The 20782-nt window shown below is 44.6% G+C and overlaps 1 protein-coding gene and 1 pseudogene across 2 annotated transcripts in view; one reads left to right on the top strand and one right to left on the bottom strand.

Moving 5' to 3' along the window:
• SCD5 (stearoyl-CoA desaturase 5) overlaps positions 1 to 20782 on the bottom strand; it is a 143096-nt gene that overhangs the window by 98897 nt on the left and 23417 nt on the right. The gene's annotated exons all lie outside the window — the stretch shown is intronic.
• On the top strand, positions 2718 to 4003 carry LOC307103733 (KATNB1-like protein 1; annotated as a pseudogene). Its single transcript has 2 exons — positions 2718 to 3690; positions 3929 to 4003. The product of its transcript is annotated as a KATNB1-like protein 1 (transcript).

Raw genomic sequence — 20782 nt, 5'->3', positions numbered from 1 at the left:
GTCATGTTGGTTGTGGGCACATCCCCAGTGGGGGGTGTGCAGGAGGCAGCTTATTGATGTTTCTCTCTCATCGATGTCTCTGACTATCCCTCTTCTTTCCTCTCTATAAAAAATCAATAAAATATTTAAAAAATAAAAACATATCCTTGGGTGAGGATTTTTAAAAAATTAATGTTTCACACACATAGAGAGGATAAAAAGAAATTTGAAATTAGAAGCAAATAAGCACACTTAGTGAAGAACAAGAAGTTGATGGGGACACTGGGTAAGAGTGCTCGTCAAGGCTAATAAAATTCCAGAAAAACATTCTTAAAGGTCCAAGGAAGTCGTGAAGAGCTTTTTTGAGTCTCCAAAATACAGCCTTACACCTGCCTGCCGCCAGAGACCTGCTTGTAGCAAAAAGGTGTGGGATCAAAGGGCAGTTAATTATGTCTGTTTCCAGAAAAAGTCCTGCAGGGAAGAAGAGGAAGCAGGTAAAAGGTTTGGGGGTGGGTGGGGAGGGGGGGGTCCAGAAGCCCGCTTTACAAGCAGTGTTAAACTCATGTTTGGGGCTCAAGTGCAGTTGTTTGCCAAGGGCTTTGGGGTACAAAGTGCCTCGAAAGCTCTGTAGCAAATACCAGAGAAGGTGTCTTCCCCAGGGGTCCCGATGGTAATACGACATTCACAGAGGGCAGGCTCCAGTCTCTGTCTTGTGCTCTTAGATCTGTCTTCCTTCCTCCCGTCACACTTACACATTCATCTTTATCACTATTTGTCTTCCCACCAGTCTTCACACTTCATGAGAACAGGGGCCAGGTCTGTTTTTGTTTCCCATTGTATCTTACTAGTAAGTGCATAGCAAAGAGCTGTATGAAAAAGCCTATAGTAAGCCCACAATAAATATGTGTGGATTAAGTGCATGAACAGATGAACGAATGTGTGCAGGAGACAGAAGCTTGAAGACTGAATACTTGCATCCTACATTTACATTGGGACTGTTTGTTGGTATTATTTAAATACCTTCTTTCATAGAATTGAGAAAAACCAGATCCCAGGAACACCAGTCAGGGAGGTAACTTCCCTATAATGCAGTTCTCAAGTTACAAATGTCTGCCTCAAAGCACAAGGGTTAACCAAGTAAATCTTTTGAATCTTTTACTTTCCAAAAGAAAAGCAGATAGATGAGCCTAACAAGTATCTTTCAAAAAGCATTTCACAGGTCAAAATGCTTTAAACTCTCTCATTAGCAAATACTAACAACTATTTATGCTTTTTATCATCGAGGTTCCTTGTTAATAGAAAAACCATGAAAAGTATTGTGTATCTATGTGTGTATGTGTACATGGACATATACATACATACTTATATACACACCCATGTACATACATACACACCTCCCCTCTCCTGGGGGTGGTCAGAGCCAGAAAAGCCTTGCCTGTTGGCTCATCTAGTTATAACCTGGCTCTGCAATTCACCTGCTGGCAGCTACTTTTATTGCTTGCCTGGAACTTTCCTTCCACAGGGATGGCAAATACATAAGACTGTGAGCCGTGTCCTGCTGAAAGTACATTTAAACATTGCTGACCCACCCTGGCCGGTGTTACTCCGTGGTTACAGCTCAGCCCATGAACCAAAGGGTCAAGTGTTGGATTCCCAGTCAAGGGCACGTACCTGGGTTGCAGGTTCAATCCCTGGCCCCAGTCAGGGTGCATGTGAGAGGCAACTAATCAATGTGAGACACATCAGTGTTTCCTTCTTTCTCGCCCCCTCTCTACTTCCCTTTTACTCTCCTCAAGAAAGTCAATGGATTCCTTCCTTTTTACCGCAGCGTAGTATTCCATTGTGTAGATGTACCACTGTCTTTTAATCCACTCATCTGCTGATGGGCACTTAGGCAGTTTCCAAATCTTAGCTATTGTAAATTGTGCTGCTATGAACATAGGGGTGCATATATCCTTTCTGATTGGTGTTTCTAGTTTCTTGGGATATATCCTAGAAGTGGGGTCAAATGGGAGTTCCATTTTTAGTTTTTTGAGGAAACTCCATAGTTTTTTGAGGTTCTCCACAGTGGCTGCACCAGTCTGCATTCCCACCAGCAGTGCATGAGGGTTCCTTTTTCTCCGCATCCTTGCTAGCACTTGTCGTTTGTTGATTTGTTGATGATTGCCATTCTGACAGGTGTGAGATGGTAACGAATGGTCATTTTGATTTGCATCTCTCGGATGATTAGTGACTTTGAGCCTGTTTTCATGTCTCTTGGCCTTCCTTATGTCCTCTTCTGAAAAGTATCTATTTAGGTCCATTGCCCATTTTTTTATTGGGTTGTATATCTTTCTTTTGTTAAGTTGTATGTGTTCCCTGTGAAGGGATTCTTACCATTTGCAACAACATGGATGGAACTGGAGAGCATTATGCTAAGCAAAATAAGCCAGTCAGAGAAAGATAAATATCACATGATCTCACTCATTTGTGGGATATAATGAAAAACATAAACTGACGAACAAAAACAGATCCAGAGACAGAGAAGCATCGATCAGACCGTCAAACCTCAGAAGGAAGGTAGGGGAGGGCGGGGGTAAGGGGGGGGGAGATCAACCAAAGGACTTGTATGCATGCATATAAGCCTAACCAATGGACACAGACACCAGGGGGGTGAGGGCATGAGTGGGGGGTTGGGGGGGGCAAATGGGGGATAAGGACACATATGTAATACCTTAATCAATAAAGAAAAAAAGGTCAATGGAGGCGCACGGCTGCATTTGAATGGCCCTGAGTGGGGCTTGGCCCAGGAGCCCAGGGACTCTCTAGGCTTCTGGGCGCAGTTGGTCAGCACCAGGGCTGGACTGAGTTGCCGCGGTACCAGGAGGCGCCGGTATTTAAGAGATTATGGCATCTGAAACCCACAATGTTAAAAAACGGAACTTTTATAATAATATTGAGGATCATTCCATTGATCATCCTAGAAAAAGGATTTCTAATTTCACTAATAAGAACATGAAGGACGTTAAGAAATCTCCAAAACAGTTGGCTGCTTACATAAATGGAACAGTTGGACACGCAGTGAAAAGCCCAGATAAACTACGTAAGGTGATCTACCACAGAAAGGAAGTTCATTATCCTCTTCCAAATTCTTGCTTTAAAAAGAAACAGTCCCCTAGAAGTGGGGGCTGCGACGTGGCAAATGAAGAAAATGAACTGGCCTGCGCAGGCCACCCGCCTGAAAAATTACACCGTGATAGTCCAACATATTTGCTCAACTCCTGTGGTTCCGGTTCTTCACAGACCGCATCATCACAATACCGTGGGTTTTTCCTGAGGTTTCTGAGGATCATGAAACAATGGCACAAGTTTTGTTCAGCAGGAGTTTGAGATTCAATGTAGCTTTAACTTTCTGGAAAAAGAGATGTATAAGTGAACTTGTCGCTTATTTGGTGAGGATAGAAGACCTTGGAGTGGTGCCTTCCGGTGCTTAGCAATAGTTTACAGGATGAAAAACAATACAACTCACTCGGCTGCTGTGTAGACTTGTTGCCTCTTGTAAAGTCACTACTTAAAAGCAAATTTGAAGAATATATAATAGTTGGTTTAAACTGGCTTCAAGCAGTCATAGAAAGGTGGTGGTCAGAACTATCACCCAAAACAGAAATTATAAATGATGGAAATATTCAGATTTTAAAACAACAATTAAGCGGATTGTGGGAACAAGAAAACCATCTTAGCCCTAGCTGGTCTGGCTCAGTGGATAGAGCGTCGGCCTGAGGACTGCAGGGTCCTGGGCTCGACTCCAGTCAAGGGCACATGCCTGGGTTGTGGGCTTGATTCCAGCGGGGGGTGTGCAGGAGGCAGCTGATCAATGATTCTCTCTCATCATTGATGTTTCTGTCTCTCTCTCCCTCTCCCTTTCTCTCTGAAATCAATGGAATTTTTTTTTTTTTAAAGAAAAGAAAACCATCTTACTTTGGTTCCAGGATATACTGGTAATATAGCTAAGGATGTAGATGCTTACTTATTACAGTTGCATTGAAAGGCACTGAATCTACTAAAGAGCATTTGGTTATTCAAAACATCCCTGGACTATATGATTTCCAAACAACTCTCATGGGAGAACTGTGAACTGTGGGAGAAATCAAAACCTTTTCTTTTAAAGCCACGTATGAAACCACTAACGAAACCCTAAAATCTCCTTCACATTGAAGTGGAAAAATATCCGAAAGGAGCAGTTTCAACTTTAATAAGGTGAAAGTGCACTATGATGAAGATTGCTCACCTTTGCTGCTTTTGGGATTTATATGGTTACTTGGCAACATTGTTGAAGAACTACTGGATCTTAATGCAATCCCTCATAAGAATATACTCTATACTATGTGAAAAAGTAAGACAAAACTTATTACTAGGAAAAGCAAAGACCAATCATCAATACTTTTTTTAAGACTGTGCTTTATAAGAAAACCCTCAAATGTGGGCAAGGTATTTTCTTATGTTGAAAGACTTTGAAAGTTTAAAACATCATAGCAAATAATCAATAATAAAAGTTCTTTGTCCACACTGAGATGCTGTGTAAACAAAAGGCCTTAACTATTAATAAACCAATGTATATGATACCAAGACCTGTTTTTAAAAAAGTAAAACCAACCATGCTTCTGGCATGAAAGTTATGGAATTAAATCAGGGGTTTCCATTCATGTGCAATGTTGTTAAAACCTATTCCACACCATCTTTAAAACCTGAGAATATTTTTAATATCTCTGAAATATTTTTGCCAGAATCATCATGTCACGTATATATGTGTTATTCCTATATAAAAGAAAGAGGTGAATATGTATTTGTATGCGTGCTTAGCTGGAAATGTTCATAGAGTTGGCTAATTTATACTCACTTTCTATTGTATATAGATTTCTAGTATTTTCGGTTCTGTATCATTTAAGCTTCATTTGAGTAAATTTACAAAATATTCCCCCCCAAAAAAAGTCAATGGAAAAAATATCCTTGGGTGAGGATTAACCAAAAAACAAAACAAAATACATTGCTAATCCATGCCAACACTTGCTCTCAGAGTCTAGACACCACCTCTGAATCAATTAAATCAATTAAAGTTGGAATACAAGATGCAATGTCTTTGCCTCCTTGGCCTGGTATTTCAAATTCTCTTTTCCATGATCCATAGTAAAAAGGGCATTTGCACGTAGTACACACACAAGGTTTCACTAAATACTATCAGCTCTTATTTGTGTGACGTGTCTTGATTTCTTATTCTCTTCTATTTCATTTTTTTGTATGCTATCTGCAATCTATTGCTTCTATAACCTATATAAAACATGGGTTGCAGCCTGCAATTTGAAAAATCATGTAATAAAGGAGCACCTTTGCAAACTCCAAATTTTAAGGTCACAGCAAACAACAGGAGGAGCCTGCTCAGTTGGACAGAGCACTGGGCTCATGGAACTATGGCCAGAGGCTCATTGAAACTCCAAAGAAAGAACCTTTACTTATGGAGGGGAGGGGATTAAAGCCATGGAGAGAAAGAAATCTATTTTCTCTAGATTAGAAAATATATTTATTAGAAAACCATTTTTCTCCCCTTAACCACAAATCAGCAGAATTCCTGAAAATAGGACAGTGACTAAGGCCTGGATTGTGGATTTTACCGAGAAATCCTGCTCTGTTGGAAACCTATTCTACAGCAAAAGAAATCCCCATGATTATGTGGGCAGAAGAATCACTACCACAAGGCTTGAAGTGTTTAATTTTAATTAAATGTAATTTTAAAGCAGGAGAATTTTTTCACGTGTGGGAATCTGTCATTCTACAAAGATGAGAAAAGGCAGTAAGACGTAGGTAGCATCTCTCTACGGCTGACCTTGACTTTAACATTCATATGTAATCGTGCAGCAATCAGGCAGACACTATGACGACAGTGTCTGTGGCTCACAGCAAGGCTGGGGTGGGGAGAGGTGGGAAGGAGAGAGCCTTTTAAAAGCAGCCAGCTGAAATGTTCTGACCAAGAAAGGCATCATTTTACTTCTGCTCCTAAGTTCAGATGATGCGAAGCCCTGGGTAAACCAAAAGCTGTCACTATAATTCAAGAATAATTGGAGCAGATGGCTGCTTAGCACAGGAAACGATGGCACTGAGGACTCGAAATCTTCCAGCCTTGGAGCTGCTCTGGGAACGAGATTTTCACCTTCAATCCCAGCTCAGTAAAATGCGGCCCTCTTCTCATCTCCTCACCGGAACTGGGCCTGGAGAAGCCTAGACATTTGTCACTCTTTGATCTCCCCAAACCTAAGATTCATTTAACATACAATGAGTGGCCAGATTATTATGATCTCTGAATGCATAATAATCTGGCCACTCAGTGTATATCCTATATAATAATCCTATATAATAAAAGGCCAATATGCAAATTGTCCCCTCCACCAGGAGTTAGGGTTAGGGTTAGGGTTATAAACACACACACACACACACACACACACACACACACACACAGAGTGGCCAGATTATTATGTGTTCAGAGATCATAATAATCTGGCCGCTCAGTGTAGAATATTCACCCTATGAGCACCCATACATTTACACATTCTCCTTCATAGTCCTTTTCTCTCTCTCTCTCTCTCTCTCTCTCTCTCTCTCTCACACACACACACACACACACACACGCACACGCACACGCACACGCTCACACACACACGTTTTCTTTGTTGGTCCTAAATAAACCTACTTCAATGTTGGAAACAGATGTAAATTGAACCCTACCCACAAACTACTGGATCACATTTCCCGAATGATGAAAGGGAGCTCATCCCCACTACCACCAAACTATGTCTCTTTTGCCCAGCCGGTGTGGCTCAATTGGCTGAGCATCGACCTATGAACCAGGTTTGATTTCCAGTCAGGGAACATGCAGGCTTGATCCCCAGTAGGGGGCATGCAGGAGGCAGCTGATTAATGATTCTCTCTCATCACTGATGTTTCTCTCTCTCCCTTCCTCTCTGAAATCAATAAAAAATGTATTTTAAATATATTTTATATCTTTCACTTTAAATATCAAATATATATATATATCTTTGACTTATTCCCCTCCCTCTTCCTGCCAAAAATAAGTAAATAATTAAGAAACCCTATATACTATCAGGACTGCAACGACCATCCAGGCCGCTGCTGCTGAGTGAGGTCGGAACACCAGCACCAGCCTGGCCAGGAGCCTGCTGGAGGGATAGAACCTCCGCCCCACTGGAACCTGTGGGATTGGATCTGAGTTAAACAAGGTCCCACGTGATTCATGTGAATGCTCCAATGTGAGAGACCCGGGTCTAGGCAGCGCTTCTCAGCCCTGTTTGCATAGGGGACTCATCCAGGGAGCTTTAAAAGCTACCCAAGCCAGACCTCCCTCACCTGTGAGCAAGGCAATCAGGAAGCTCTGGCTGCTGGCATGGTTCCCGGCTCCCAGTGGCTCTGTCCGGCAGCCGGAGTTGAGTAGCACTGCTCCTGTCTGACTCTCCCCTTTCACAGACGAAGGCACAGGATTGCAGAGCGGCCACGTGACTTGCCCAGGGTCACAGAGCAAGCCAGGGGTAGGGGTGACCCCACAGAGCGAGGTGCCCTAGGGATCCCCAAGAGGATGGACTCCAACGGAGGGAATGTCTGCTCCCTCAGGAGCCTGGCTCTTCGTGGGCAGAGTGACCGGCAGAGAAGGCTATGTTCATAGAGGGTCACCCATCTCACACCTTTTGTTGAGCCCTCCTTTAGTCTCCAAGAAATCATTTAATTCAGCCTGGAGTATAGCTTTAGAAAACTATATAACCATTTCTGTTTGACCCACCAAATGTATTTTTTTAATATATTTTATTGATTTTTTACTGAGAGGAAGGGAGAGGGATAGAGAGTTAGAAACATCGATGAGAAAGAAACATCAATCAGCTGCCTCCTGCACACTTCCTACTGGGGATGTGCCCACAACCAAGGTACATGCCCTTGACAGGAATCGAACCGGGGACCCGCCAATCTGCAGGCTGACGCTCTAGCCACTGAGCCAAAACGGTTAGGGCCCCACCAAATGTATTTGCCAGTTCCCTTCTCAGCTGTCTTCCTCTCCCTCTCCCCACTCCTGTTTAGAGGAACAGCAGCCCGCACACCCCACCCAGAAAGAAACCTCCGAGAAAATCCAACTCAGAAGGATTAAAGGACAAGACAGATTCATTCCATTTCCGTGAACCCTGGGAAAATGCTTACATTGGAGGCTGGCCTGGGCCTGCCAGCAGCAACAACAAAAAAGCAGCGCTGCTACCAGCTGTTAGAGGAAGGCACAAGTTGGTTTCGAGATTTGCCCGGGCTTTGCAGAGACGGCTTATGAAACGCCCAAATGTCAAAGTCTCCTTGATCCCTAGGGTCTTCTCACGACAATGCAGCTCCTGTCAAGCACAGACCAGCCTGAAAAATGAGATCTGAGAATGGGGGTGGGGTGAGGAATCTATTCAAAGACTTGAATTCCCAGGGCCTTTTATGTGATGGATACCTTCTCTCCGAGTTAATGTAGGAGTAAGAAGTGCAAAATGGAATGGAGGCCAAAGGACATGCGTGGGGAGGTCAGAATAACAGGAGAAAGAGAAGGAAGAGCGGAAACAAGAGTGAGGGTGCAGGAGGAAAGAAATGTGTGGTGACTAAAAGGCTCTGCTTTTCACCTCCTGAATTTGGATGTCACAGAGAAGGAGCTGAATCCTCTGAGATAGCTCATAGGCAAGGATCAGGACCGAGAAAGATGAGCCTGGGGGTCTTTTCATCAAAACGTGGAGGAATTGCACTGCCTGAGCCCGTGGCTGCCACCGGAGAGGCACGCCGATGCTCCTCAAAGGGAGGAGGGCTCCTCCCAGGCTCCAAGTCAGACCCACTTTTATAGAAAACGGGACGGAAGCTCCCAGAAGCCAGCACTCCTCACCCCACAGCTGGAGGGAAACCTGCTCGGTGCGTCTAATTACAATTTCCATTCAGGCAACAGTCACGTTTGGGAATGGAGTCTGCCAAGAGAGATCGTTTCAGCTCCTCTCCTGTTTTCAGGTTCCCTCTTACGCGGCAGAGTGGCATCAACTAAGCTCCAGGAGGCAATTTAGAAAGTGGGGTTGGTGGAAGGGGACAACCCAGGCCAATCTACAAACCTGCAAAGCCTGGGGAGGAAGCTTTTATTTTTAACCCTGGGACCTGTGAGGCTGACCTATAGTTCACTTCTGATATTGACAGGAATGACAAGCCTCGAAGGGCAGGACACAGAACTGAGCGGAGGCCCTCTGAAGGCTTTGCCCAGAGGAGCCGTTGCAGGAAGACACCAAACCCCTACCATGGACAGAGACAGGGACTCAAACAAGGTGCTGGAGGGTCTGAGTAAGGGGAGCACTCATTCAGATGGGGGGTGGGGGAGGAGGAGGGGTTAGAACCTGATCTTAGCTTTGCCTTCAGATCTCAAAATTAGCCCATAGGCAGACAGAACCCTACAGCTAATAAGAAAAATATGGGTGGAGGTGGGGGGGCAGATTAAAGGCCCAGGAAAGGAGAAAGTGGGTGTTGAATTTCCAGATTTCAGTGGGAACACCTGTCCCACACATCAGAATCCCTCAGACAGACAAAAGAGGAGGCAATATAAACAATGCGATCAAGGACTTCTTAACAACGTCAGATATGGTTTTTTTTTAATATGCTATCTCAACTGCTATTTTATTTCTCCTACTCATTTCTCAAAGACTAAACACTGTAAATCATATTTGTCTGGCCAGCCTTATGATGACAAGTCTTCAAATGTGTAATGCCATGTTAAATTTAATTTTATGCCTGAGACACTGGAGATTGGCACAGCTATGTATCTTTGTGTTGTTGCTGTGTGGTTGGTTTATTTTTCAAACCTTCACATTTTAATCTGCCATCCAGTCAGTGGACTGGAAACAGAGAGGAATCACTTCAGATTATGAGCGATTTTAGACCTGCACCGCCAACCATTTTTTTCTTTTTTACCCATCTGCTATCCACAGGTAAAGCAGTGTAATGATTTAGTGAGGGTGCGGAAGCCCGCGGCTCAGGGGCAGGCGGTCCCGGGAGGACACAGGCCTGAGCTGGATTCCTCCCCTGGGTGTTCCACAGCCACCTCGCACTGCACACTGTAACGCAGAGCCAACATCTTCCTTCGCTCCTGTCCAGAATCCATGGTCAAGGGCACCACCATCCGCGTGGTCCTGGGCACTGGAGGCAGAGGTGGAGGTGGGCTCACTCCCCGCCCTCCCCTGAGCCCGGGCTCACTCAGAGAGGTGCAGCTCGGTGACGAAGAGAGGAGGCCACAGAGCCAGGCTACCTGAGGTGAGTCCCAGTCTGTCACTTGCTAGCCAGGAGAGTGCCCTTGGGCCAAGTCACTCAGCCTCTCTGTGCCTCAAGCTCCTCATCTGGAAAACCTCTTACGGTTTCTGTGGACGTAGATGAGTTATAATATGCCATACATCTACAACTGTACCAGGAACATATTAAGTGCTCAGTGCTGGCTAAGATTTCTTGTTCGCCAACCCCACATCCACTCGGCTGTCAGGACCTTCAAACTCAAAATCCTCTCCAACCCCGTCTCTTTCCTACTTTGTAGCCCTCACCATCTCTCACCTGGACTAACACAACATCTCCCTCCTTGGTCTCCTCCTCTGTACTTGTCTGTATTCTCTGCTTCTTCATTTTCAGCCACTCCCGTCCTCTCTCCTTTCCTTTCACCACCGTTACACCAAGCTGCTGTTCATCCCCCCAGCTTGATGTCTCAGGTGCCCTGGTCTGTGTGATTCCTCCGTGGAAAAGATCCCAATTTAGTCATTATTTCCTTCAGACAGCCCTCCCAGAACCCAGTTCCGGACAAACTCCTCATTCTGAGCTCCCAGAGCCCTGTGCATTTCTCTTGTCCCACATCACCAAGTCATAGCCGTTCTCTGGAGCTTGAGGGCGGGACTCACTCCAAGCACCTTCATACCCCCAGCCTGGGTAAAAAGTCCAAATAGATGACTGTGGGTGCCACTGAAGAGCTGGGCTCTGGAGTCACAATCCTGGGCACATATCCTGGCCCTAGTGTTTTACTGCCCAGCTGATCTGCATCGAGTCACTGGCCTTGTAGAGCCTCATCTGTAAGATGGGGATGGCTGCAGTACCTCCACCACAGAGGTATTGTGAAGAATGAACAAAATAACACATCGTCCTTTAGCTTGATGCCTGGCACATATATAAACTTCAGGGCCTGAGGAAAGTACTGACAAACGAAAAATACAAACAAAATGGAAATTTAAAAAAGAAAGTATGGGCATGAGATTCAAACACTTTTGTGGACAGAACTCAATAATGGATATGCCAAGATAGTCTTGAGTATAATGTTCATGTGCCTGCTTCTGAGACTTCAAAAAAGTAAACGAGAAAATAGTTGAATTGGCTGGTACTTGTGCCCCATTCCCGAGGAGCAAGTGCAGACATTCTGGAGGCTTCTGGGGGGTGAGGGTGAGTCCAGAGCGAGCTGTGCACCCTGCAGAAGCCAAGGAGTGGAGGGAGAGGGGGCCACCAGAACCCCGGACCCTCTGCCCGTCGCTACAGGAGACCAACGCCCCAGAAGTAAGCTCTGCCAGAACTCTTTCTAACAACAGGTATCGCTACACACTTGGCCAGAGGACCTGCTTGCCTAACCCCTGCTTCCACGCCTTTCTTGCCTCTCAGCCCCAGCAGAATCAGCAGCTGGTGATGGCAACTCGAAATGATGCCCAGCATTTGAATGAAAACCCTCTTGGCTCATTAAAATTCTATAAAAGCTTGTAAATCCAGCCAAACACCATCACAAGTACATACTGAATTTTTATTCTTTAACTGACCTCCTTATCCAGTAGGGCCTATCCAGAGGCACCACTACTTTTATTTATCTATTTATTTTAATGTCATTTTTTTTTCTGAGTCAGAGAGAGATGTGAGAGAGAAACATCCATCGGTTGCCTTCTGTATACTCCCCCACTGGGGATCAAACCCACAACAGGCGTGTGCCCCGATTGGGAACCGAACCCACCACCTCTCGGTGCATGGGACAACGCTCAGCCAACTGAGCCACTCTGGTTGAGACGCCACACTTCCAGTAATGAGAATCCTCAGGAAAACAAATGAGCTGGGCAAGATGGACATACACCTATGCAGCTGCTTCTCTGATGGAGCTGAGAGCCAGTCGGCCACAATTCAACCTCTGACTGGGGCTCCGTATCAGAAACACTGATTTCGACAGCATCCAAGGGAGGGATCTGACTATGACGCTGTGGCCTGGAGCAGCGGTGGGATGGGCCACAGGCTCCTGATTGGACAGACTTCAGAGTCACTGACCCGCTGCATTAGTTTGCTCTGACGGCCATAACAGAGGACTACAGATTGCGTGGCTTCAACAGAAGTTAGTACTGTTTCCGTGGTGGAGGCTGGAAGCCTGACGTCCAGGCATCAGCAGGGTTGGTTCCTGCTGAGGCTGAGGGCGGCTGTTCCAGGCCTGTCCCTAGCTTCAGGTTTGCAGGCAACCTCTGCCATTCTCTAGCTCACAGAAGCATCTCTCCATCCCCACCTTCACCTCCACATGACGTTCTCCCGGTGTGCGTATCTATGTCCACATTTCCTCTTTACAAGGACACTGTTATGCTTGGCTAGGGTCCACCCTAATACTTCATTTTAATTTTATTGTCTTGTAAAGACCCTGTCCCAAATGCAGTCGTATTCTGACATACTGAGGGTTAGGACTTCAACATGTGAGTTGTGGAGGATGCAAATCAACCTATGACGGCCCTAACCAGTTTGGCTCAGTGGATAGAGCGTCGGCCTGTGGACTGAAGGGTCCCAGGTTCGATTCCGGTCAAGGGCATGTACCTTGCTTGCGGGCACATACCCAGTAGGGAGTGTTCAGGAGGCAGCTGATCGATGTTTCTCTCTCATCGGTGTTTCTAACTCTCTATCCCTCTCCCTTCCTCTCTGTAAAAAAATCAATAAAATATATATATTTTTAAAAATCAACCTATGACAACCGCTCTCTCTTCAGAGACTCTGTGACACCAGTAAGCAAGCCGTGGGTCAGTGTGGCGGGATTTGGGTGTTGCTGGCTGGGACACGGGCCCTGTGAAGGTAGGCCTGGCGCAGCAAATAGACTACTGCTCGTTGGGTCGTGCTGGCTCCATGGCATTCGAGCAAACGCGGTGAGAAGAACCAGCAAGTGCAGAGCCCAGAAAAGGAGGCTGACAGGCTGGCTCCACGGAGAGGGAGTCCTGGCGAGCACAAACCATAGAGAGTGGGCATGCCTGGCATCAGCTGTCACTGCTACAGAGATGCCTGCCCGGTGAGACACAAGCACATCCCCTCGCGATCATGAGGCACATGCTGAAGTTTGGGCTCATTATGCAGTCTGACCTGACCCCACACCCAGCTTCCCACTGACACCTCCCACTGCTGTCTAATGAGACTGCCAGTCAGTCACCTCATGCTTCCTGACAGCCCAGGCCTCCCAGGAGGGTCCAGTCAGAACTCGCTTCTCCTTTTTTCTACACCCCTATCCCCAGCACCTTCCTCAAACTGGCTTTTCCTACTTAGCCCAATTCTGCTCCCATGAGGAGGGAATTTCGTCCATTCTGTTCACTCCTGCATCCCAAGGGTAGCACCTGGTGAGTAGGGGAGGGTCTCCACACATACCTTTGAATGCTGGAATGAATGCTATCCCCCTCCTCCCAACCTCCCACCCCCACCCCCCTACACACACACACACACACACACACACACACACACACTAGACGGCAGTTCCTCGAGAGCAGGGAGTGAGCCTTACTCATTTCTGTTCAGTTCCTGCCCTAGGACAGGGGTCCCTCCATAGGAATGAACTGAATAAATGGATGCTTTCCACTTAGATGTCTTGCCTACCTCAAACTGAACCCTGAAGTCAGATAACCCTTAACTTATCATATCACTTCTCAAACAAGCCCCCTTTCAACCGTCAGCTCAAGATGATCTCTTATAAAGATACCACCTCTCTTGCCCCGTCCCCAGAATTGGCCCCTCCTTCCTGGGAGCCCCTGATGGTACTTTATACATGCTTCTATCCCAGCATCTACAATCACCCTTGTCTTCTCCTACTAGGCTGTGAGCTACTTAAGGGCAAGAATTTTCCTCTTATCTTCCTGATTAACATAGGTCTTGGTAGCATCCTTTCTTTTAAAGGTATAAATAAACTCCTTTCCTACGGACCCAAGTTCAAACCTTACCCTCTCCCTTGCTGCCTCTGTTAGATCCAATCAGTTACAGTCTATGCTTCTTAGTATCTCTAAGGTCCATCCATCCATTCATCCATTCCATCCACTCATCCTTTTCTTTCCATTCCCTCAACCTCCATCCTAACCCCATTCACTCTTCCTGGCGCTTTCTTCCCTCCTTCAAACCATCCTTACAAGGCTGCCAGATTAAGAATCCTACAGCATTACTTTGCAAAACAAAAACATTAACTAACAGCAGCTCTCTTGCTCTAAAACCTTTGACCGTCCTTCACTGTCTACATGACAAAGTCTAAACTCCCTGCATGCCCTGCCGAATCCTGATAACATGAGCTCCCGACTCTCCCTAGTCAATATTATTTTCCACTCTCCATGTCATTAACCCTTCTTCTCAAGTAAGTCTACTCCTTTCCCCTGAGCAACTGCCTACACTCACTCCTGTCTTGGTACTTCTGCCACTTTCCTCGATTATTGGTTTTCAAGATCCTCCCTGTTCCCCAAGTCCGGCCCTCATTCACGCCCAGTTCAAGTCCCACCCCCTCCATGACCCTCTCCCTGGTCACCCCAGCCCTGGAAGAAAGGCTGCCCTTTTGAATTCCTATGGAGCTTGTTGCCTGCACCATTAATTTGTATTAGCATTTATTCTTGCCATGCCAATGCTCATCGCTGCACCCAGACTGTACGCCTCCGACGGCAGAACTGGTGCCTGGTTTTGTTCCTTTTCTTTCTTTCTTTTCTTTTTTTTTTTTTTTTTTTTTTTTTTTTGTTCCTTTTCATAACCTCAACACCTAACACAGTGCCCTAAGCACAAACGCACACACAACAGGGTGTGGAGGAAAAGAAGCCCCTGGCCATTTGGACGATTTGCAATATGAGCCTCTGTTGCTACAGATCTCTCACAGAAATGTAAGCAATTGGCATTCACTGTGGCCGGCACGCATTTCACCAGCTTGATGGATGCTTCTGGCAGAATTCGGTGCTAGGTGCTCTATAAATATTTTATCAAGTGAATGAATTACAGGTTAGCAAATGTCCTCTGGTTATCAAAGCCTAGCGGCAAGAAGGAAGGTGCCCCCACCTTTCCCTAAAAATCATGAGACAGGCAACTTTTGACATCTCCCCTCGTGGCGTGAGGTCTGACTCCCAGGAGAATCTTCCTAAGGACCTAATACCTATTCCAAAGTCTGTCTTCTTCCTTCTAAGGTCGGTCTGATCGATTCTGTCCTGGGTCCTCTCCCTCTAGTTGACACGGAGATTCTGTCCACACAGAGGGGACAACACTTTATAGCAACTCGCAGAGTCAGCTGAGGTGTTGCCATGGAAACACAGTGGTGATTTCAGGAAGCCCATCTGTTTTTAAATTGCTCTATAGACTTGCTCTAACTTTGTTACAGATCATGTAGCTCAGGGCCCCTAAAACCTTCCCTCCCACGGGACCTTACAGCAGCCTCCTTTTTCTTCTCTCCCCAATTTCAAACCTCACATCTCAGGGGCTGAATTGATGAACTAGCACCACAGTCTCCTAACATTCAACAAAGTGGAGCCACAGCGAGCACCTCCCCAGGAGCTGGAAACCAGTATCGCCATGGCAACAAGAGGCAGCTCGTGGGCAGGGCGAGTTGGTGGGCTTCTGGAAGGGTCAGCATTTTCAACTGGTTCTTCTCCTGCTGACTGAACAAACCACACTGTTTACATGAAGTTTTCCTTTCATTAACTCAGGGTGGGGAAAATGTAGGTTTACAGTTGTGAGTACGGAGTTTATTCTTGTATTATTGTTATTGCATTATTTTCCATGTGAACACCTGTAAACCTACTTTTGCTCCACCCTGTATATAGTGATACTTCAGTTAACAAAAAAAGATCTAGCAAGAGGCACAATTTGTTGTCAGAAACTTCAACAGAAACCATAGAGGCAGCACAAGATTCTGGGTAGGTATGATTCCCTTCTTCCCCATTCTATCTTCCCCTGCAACTCTCGAGAGGTGAACCATGGCCCCACAACCTTGGCCCTGCCTCTTGCCGTACAGTCTTCATATGGCCAGGGAAAGAACGGTCTGCTTCAGACAATTATACTGCACCATGGAAGCCCAAAGACACATTCTTGGGAGGACAGTTGTGATAAACAATGCCCCTAGCTATTCTGGGTTAAATTGTGTGTCTCCCCCAACAAATTCCTATGTTGAAGCCCTAACCCTGAATTGTGGACTCCAATTTCATATGTTGAAGCCCTAACCCCAAGTACTTCAAAGTATGACTGTATTTGGAGATAGGGCCTTTAAAGTGGTGGCTAAGTTGAATGAGGCTGTTACAGTGGGTCCTAATACAATCTGGCCAATATCCATATAAGACACACAGAGAGGTACCAGGGGTGCATGTACATAGACCATGAAAAGATAAGCAAAACAGGTGGCCATCTGCAAGCCAAGCAGAGGCCACAGGAAAAACCAGCCCTGCAGCACCCAGATCTTGGACTTCCAGCCTCCAGAACTGTGAGAAAATAAATGTCTATCATTTAAGCCACCCAGTCTGTGGTGTTTTGTTATGGCAGCCCTAGCAAACTAACACATTGCCCCACCAGCAACAACGTAATACCAAGGATGACTAAATAAAAATGTCTGTCTTCAGAGGAGTTGTTATATCTTCTTGATATCTACTTTGATATTAATGTATCAATCTGTATTAATGTTTGCATGATATTTCTTTTCCCATCTTCTTTAAATCTATTTATTTTTATAGTTATGGAGTTTCTTTTGCCAGTATAGTCAGGCCTTGCCTTTTAGACAATCTGACAATATCTGCTTTTTATTCCAGGTTTTTAGAATTTCACTAACAGGCCTCTAGCCACATGTGGCTATTTTAATTTGATCAAAATTTTAAATTTGGTTCACAAGTTACATTTCAAGTGCTCAATGACCACATGTGACTAGGTATTACAGAGCACCAATAAAAAAAAAGTTGCCAAAAGTTCTATTGGACATCCTGATTAGACCCCATTTACATCTGGTGATATTAATATGGCTGGTTGACTCTACCACTTTGCTATTTATTTTTTATTTGTCTAACTGTTCTTCATTCTCATTTTAACCCTTTTCTGCCTGCTTTGAATTAATTGAACATTTTTCTCATTCCATTTTATCTCCTCATTTGGCTTATTTGTGATAACTTTTTTTTTTTAGTGGTTGTTTTAGTGTTCACAGTATACATTTTTAACTTATTATTATCTACCTTCAAGTAATATTATCCCACTTCACATGTCATATAAGACTCTTAGAACACCCTATTTCATTTCCCCTCTATGGCCTTTGTGTAATGACTTCCATATATTTTACTTCTACTTACGTTTTAAACCCCAAAACACATTGTTATTATTTTTGCTTTAAACAGCCATTATCTTTTAAAGATATTTTTAAAATAAAAAGTTTTTATATTTATCCATGTATTTACCATTTTGGATGCCATTTACTCCTTTATGTTGATCAAGACCTCCAGTTGGTATATTTTTCCATCTAAACGAAGAACTTCCTTAACATTTTTGTAGTGCAGGTCTGCGGGCAATGAATTCTCTTGGTTTTTGTATGTCAGAAAAAAAATACTTTATCCTCATTTTTGAAAGATATTTTTGTTAGGTATAAAATTCTCAATGGATGTTTTTTCTTTCAGTGCTTTGAAGATGTTGTTCCATTGTCTTTTAGTTTTGCATTGTTTCCAACAAGAAGTTTGCTGTCATCCTTGTCTTTGTTTCTCTGTAGGTAATATGTGCTTTTTCTATCTGGAAGCTTTTAGGATCTCATTATTACTTGTTTTAAGAAATTTAATTTTGATACTTGAGTAGGGTTTTCTTTTCTATTTCTTGAGCTTGGGCTGTGTTGAGCTTCTTAACTCAGAAGATTTTTCATCTTGATCAAATTTTAAGAATTTTTGCCAGTATTTCTTCAAAAATTTTTTGAAGACTTGATCAAATTTTAAGAATTTTTGCCAGTATTTCTTCAAAAATTTTTTGAAGAACTTAGCACGGGGGCTGGCCCAAAATAGATGTTCAATAAGTATCTGTTGAATGAATTCTTGGGCTACACCATCCATGAATGTATCATTAATTCCCTCCTTGGGTTTTCTGCAGCACTTAGTAGGTCATTTCAACTATAGTACTTACTACCTTTTATTATAGATATTTGTGGGTGTTTGTCTCCCCAGATAGTTATCTCCTCAAAGTCAAGGACCTATCTTGACTGCCTCTAAGTACCCAGGTCCTAACATGAACAAAGTGGTTGAATGAAGAAATGAATGGATGACAAAAGTGAGTGTTGGCTATAAAATTCATTCATTCTGAAACATTTATTGAACACCTCCTGTGTCCTACGCACTCTTCTAGAACTCAACAGTGAATAAAAGAGATAAATCCTTGCCCTTATAGAGCTTATATTCTTAAGGGTGGAGGGAGTAGAACAGGCAATAAACAAAGGAAGTAAAATATATGTTCACTGATGATAAGTGCTATAGAGAAAAATAAAGGAAAGATGGAGAATGGGGGGTGCCAGGTGCAGATTGGGGTACAGTTTTCAAAATAGTGGTTACAGCATGGCCAGCATGGCTCAGTGGTTGAGCATCAACCTATGGAGCAGGAGGTCACGGTTCAATTTCCTGTCAGGGCACATGCCCGGGTTGCAGGCTTGATCCCCTTGATCCTCAGTGCAGGAGGCAGCCAATCAATGACGCTCTCTAATCACTGATGTTTCTCTCTCCCTCTCCCTTCCTCTCTGAAATCAATAAAAATATTAAAAAATAAAAATAAAAAATAGCGGTTACATTAGTTTCCTATTTCTGCCACAAACTAGTCACATAAAACAACACAAATTTGTTATGTTACATTTCTGTATGTTAGAAGTCCAACATGGTCTCACTGAGCTAAAATCAACGTGCTAACAGGACTGTGTTCCTCCTGGAAGCTCTAGGAAAGAATCTGTTTTCTGGCCTTTTCCAGCTCCTAGATACTGCCCATATTCCTCATCTTATGGTCCCTTCTTCCATCTTCAAAGCCAGCACCAGCAGGCTGAGTCCTTCTCACATCAGATCTCACTAACTCTGACTCACCTGTCTCCCTCTTTCATTTATAAGGACCCATGTGATCACACTGGGCCCACCTGCAATCCAGGAGAGTCTCCCCATCTCAAGATCAACTTGATCACATCTGCAAAGTCCCTTTTGCTGTATAAGGGAACATATTCACGGGATCCACGGATTAGAATGTAGACATTTGGGCCCCCTTTTCTGCTTACCACCATGGTCTTCCAGAAAGACCTCACTGAGAAGGCGATAGCTCAGTCAAGACTTCAAAGTGGGGGAAATAAGCAAGCCTTGTGGCTACCTGGGAGGGGAGTGTCCCAGGCAGAAGATCAGCCTCTAATGGGACTGCACCTGGTGTGCGTGTGAACCTACGAGGAGTCCAGTGGATGACGCAGAAATGAGCTCAGAGAGGTCACAGGGCAGGGGGATCCATCATACAGGACTAGCACATGGACTGAGATGGGAGCCGTAGGGTGGTTTTGAGCAGAGAAGAGACATGCTCAGAGCTACATTTTAACAGGACCACTCTGGATGTAGTGTTGAGAATGACCTAATGGGGCAAGGGCAGCAGCCATGAGACAGCAGGAGGAGAACCAGCCAGAGTACCTTGGTCCAGAATGGGAGCAATAATGATGTTTGCTATGTTGTTCCAGTCCCTTCCTATATGATGGAAATATTCACAATAATAAAGGGACCTTAATTTTTAAAGGCATATTTAGTCCAACTGCCTTCTTTCATGGATGATATTGAAATGGCCTTGGGGGAGACCAGAACATTTTATATTTTCAAAGTCTTCCAGAAAAAAATCTATATTCCTCTGTTTTGGGTGAACTTCAACTGTCCTTCAGTTCTTTCTTTTTTTTTTTCTTTTTTCTTTTTTTTTTTAGAGAGAGAGTGGCAGGGAGGGAAGGAGAGGAGAGAGAGAGAAACATAGATGTGAGAGAGACACATCTATTGATTGCCTCCCGCACATGCCCCGACTGGGACTGGGGATCAAACCTGCAACCCACGTACATGCCCTTGACCAGAAATTGAACCCATGACCCTTCATTGTACGAGCCGACGCTCTAACCATTGAGGCACACAGGCCAGGGCATGTACTTCAGTTCTTGACTTACACATCCCTTCCTGTGAGAAATTCTCTGACATCAACCCCTGGTCCCCCACCCCATTAGGTGGGGTGCTCCTATTCTGTGCTCCAAGTACTCTGTATGTCCCTCTTCATAGCACTTACACTGCTTGCTGCATTGTTGGTTCTGGGTTCCATGAGCATCTATTTTATTCATTGCCACTCATGGTGCTTGGCATTACTAGGTGCTTGGTAAATATCCGTGTTGTGAATAAATGGCTATAATACATTCCAAAGTAGCCAGTTTCAATGAGTCTCCTAAGGAGAAGACTTCATGGATGGAATAACATTTTGGATCTCACAGCATTGTAATACATGGCATAGGAAGTGCTGATGCTTCCTATTC

Source organism: Cnephaeus nilssonii, assembly GCF_951640355.1.
Source record: "Cnephaeus nilssonii genome assembly, chromosome: 1".
NCBI classification, from domain to species: domain Eukaryota; kingdom Metazoa; phylum Chordata; class Mammalia; order Chiroptera; family Vespertilionidae; genus Cnephaeus; species Cnephaeus nilssonii.
This window is presented reverse-complemented; position numbering and strand designations above follow the sequence as displayed.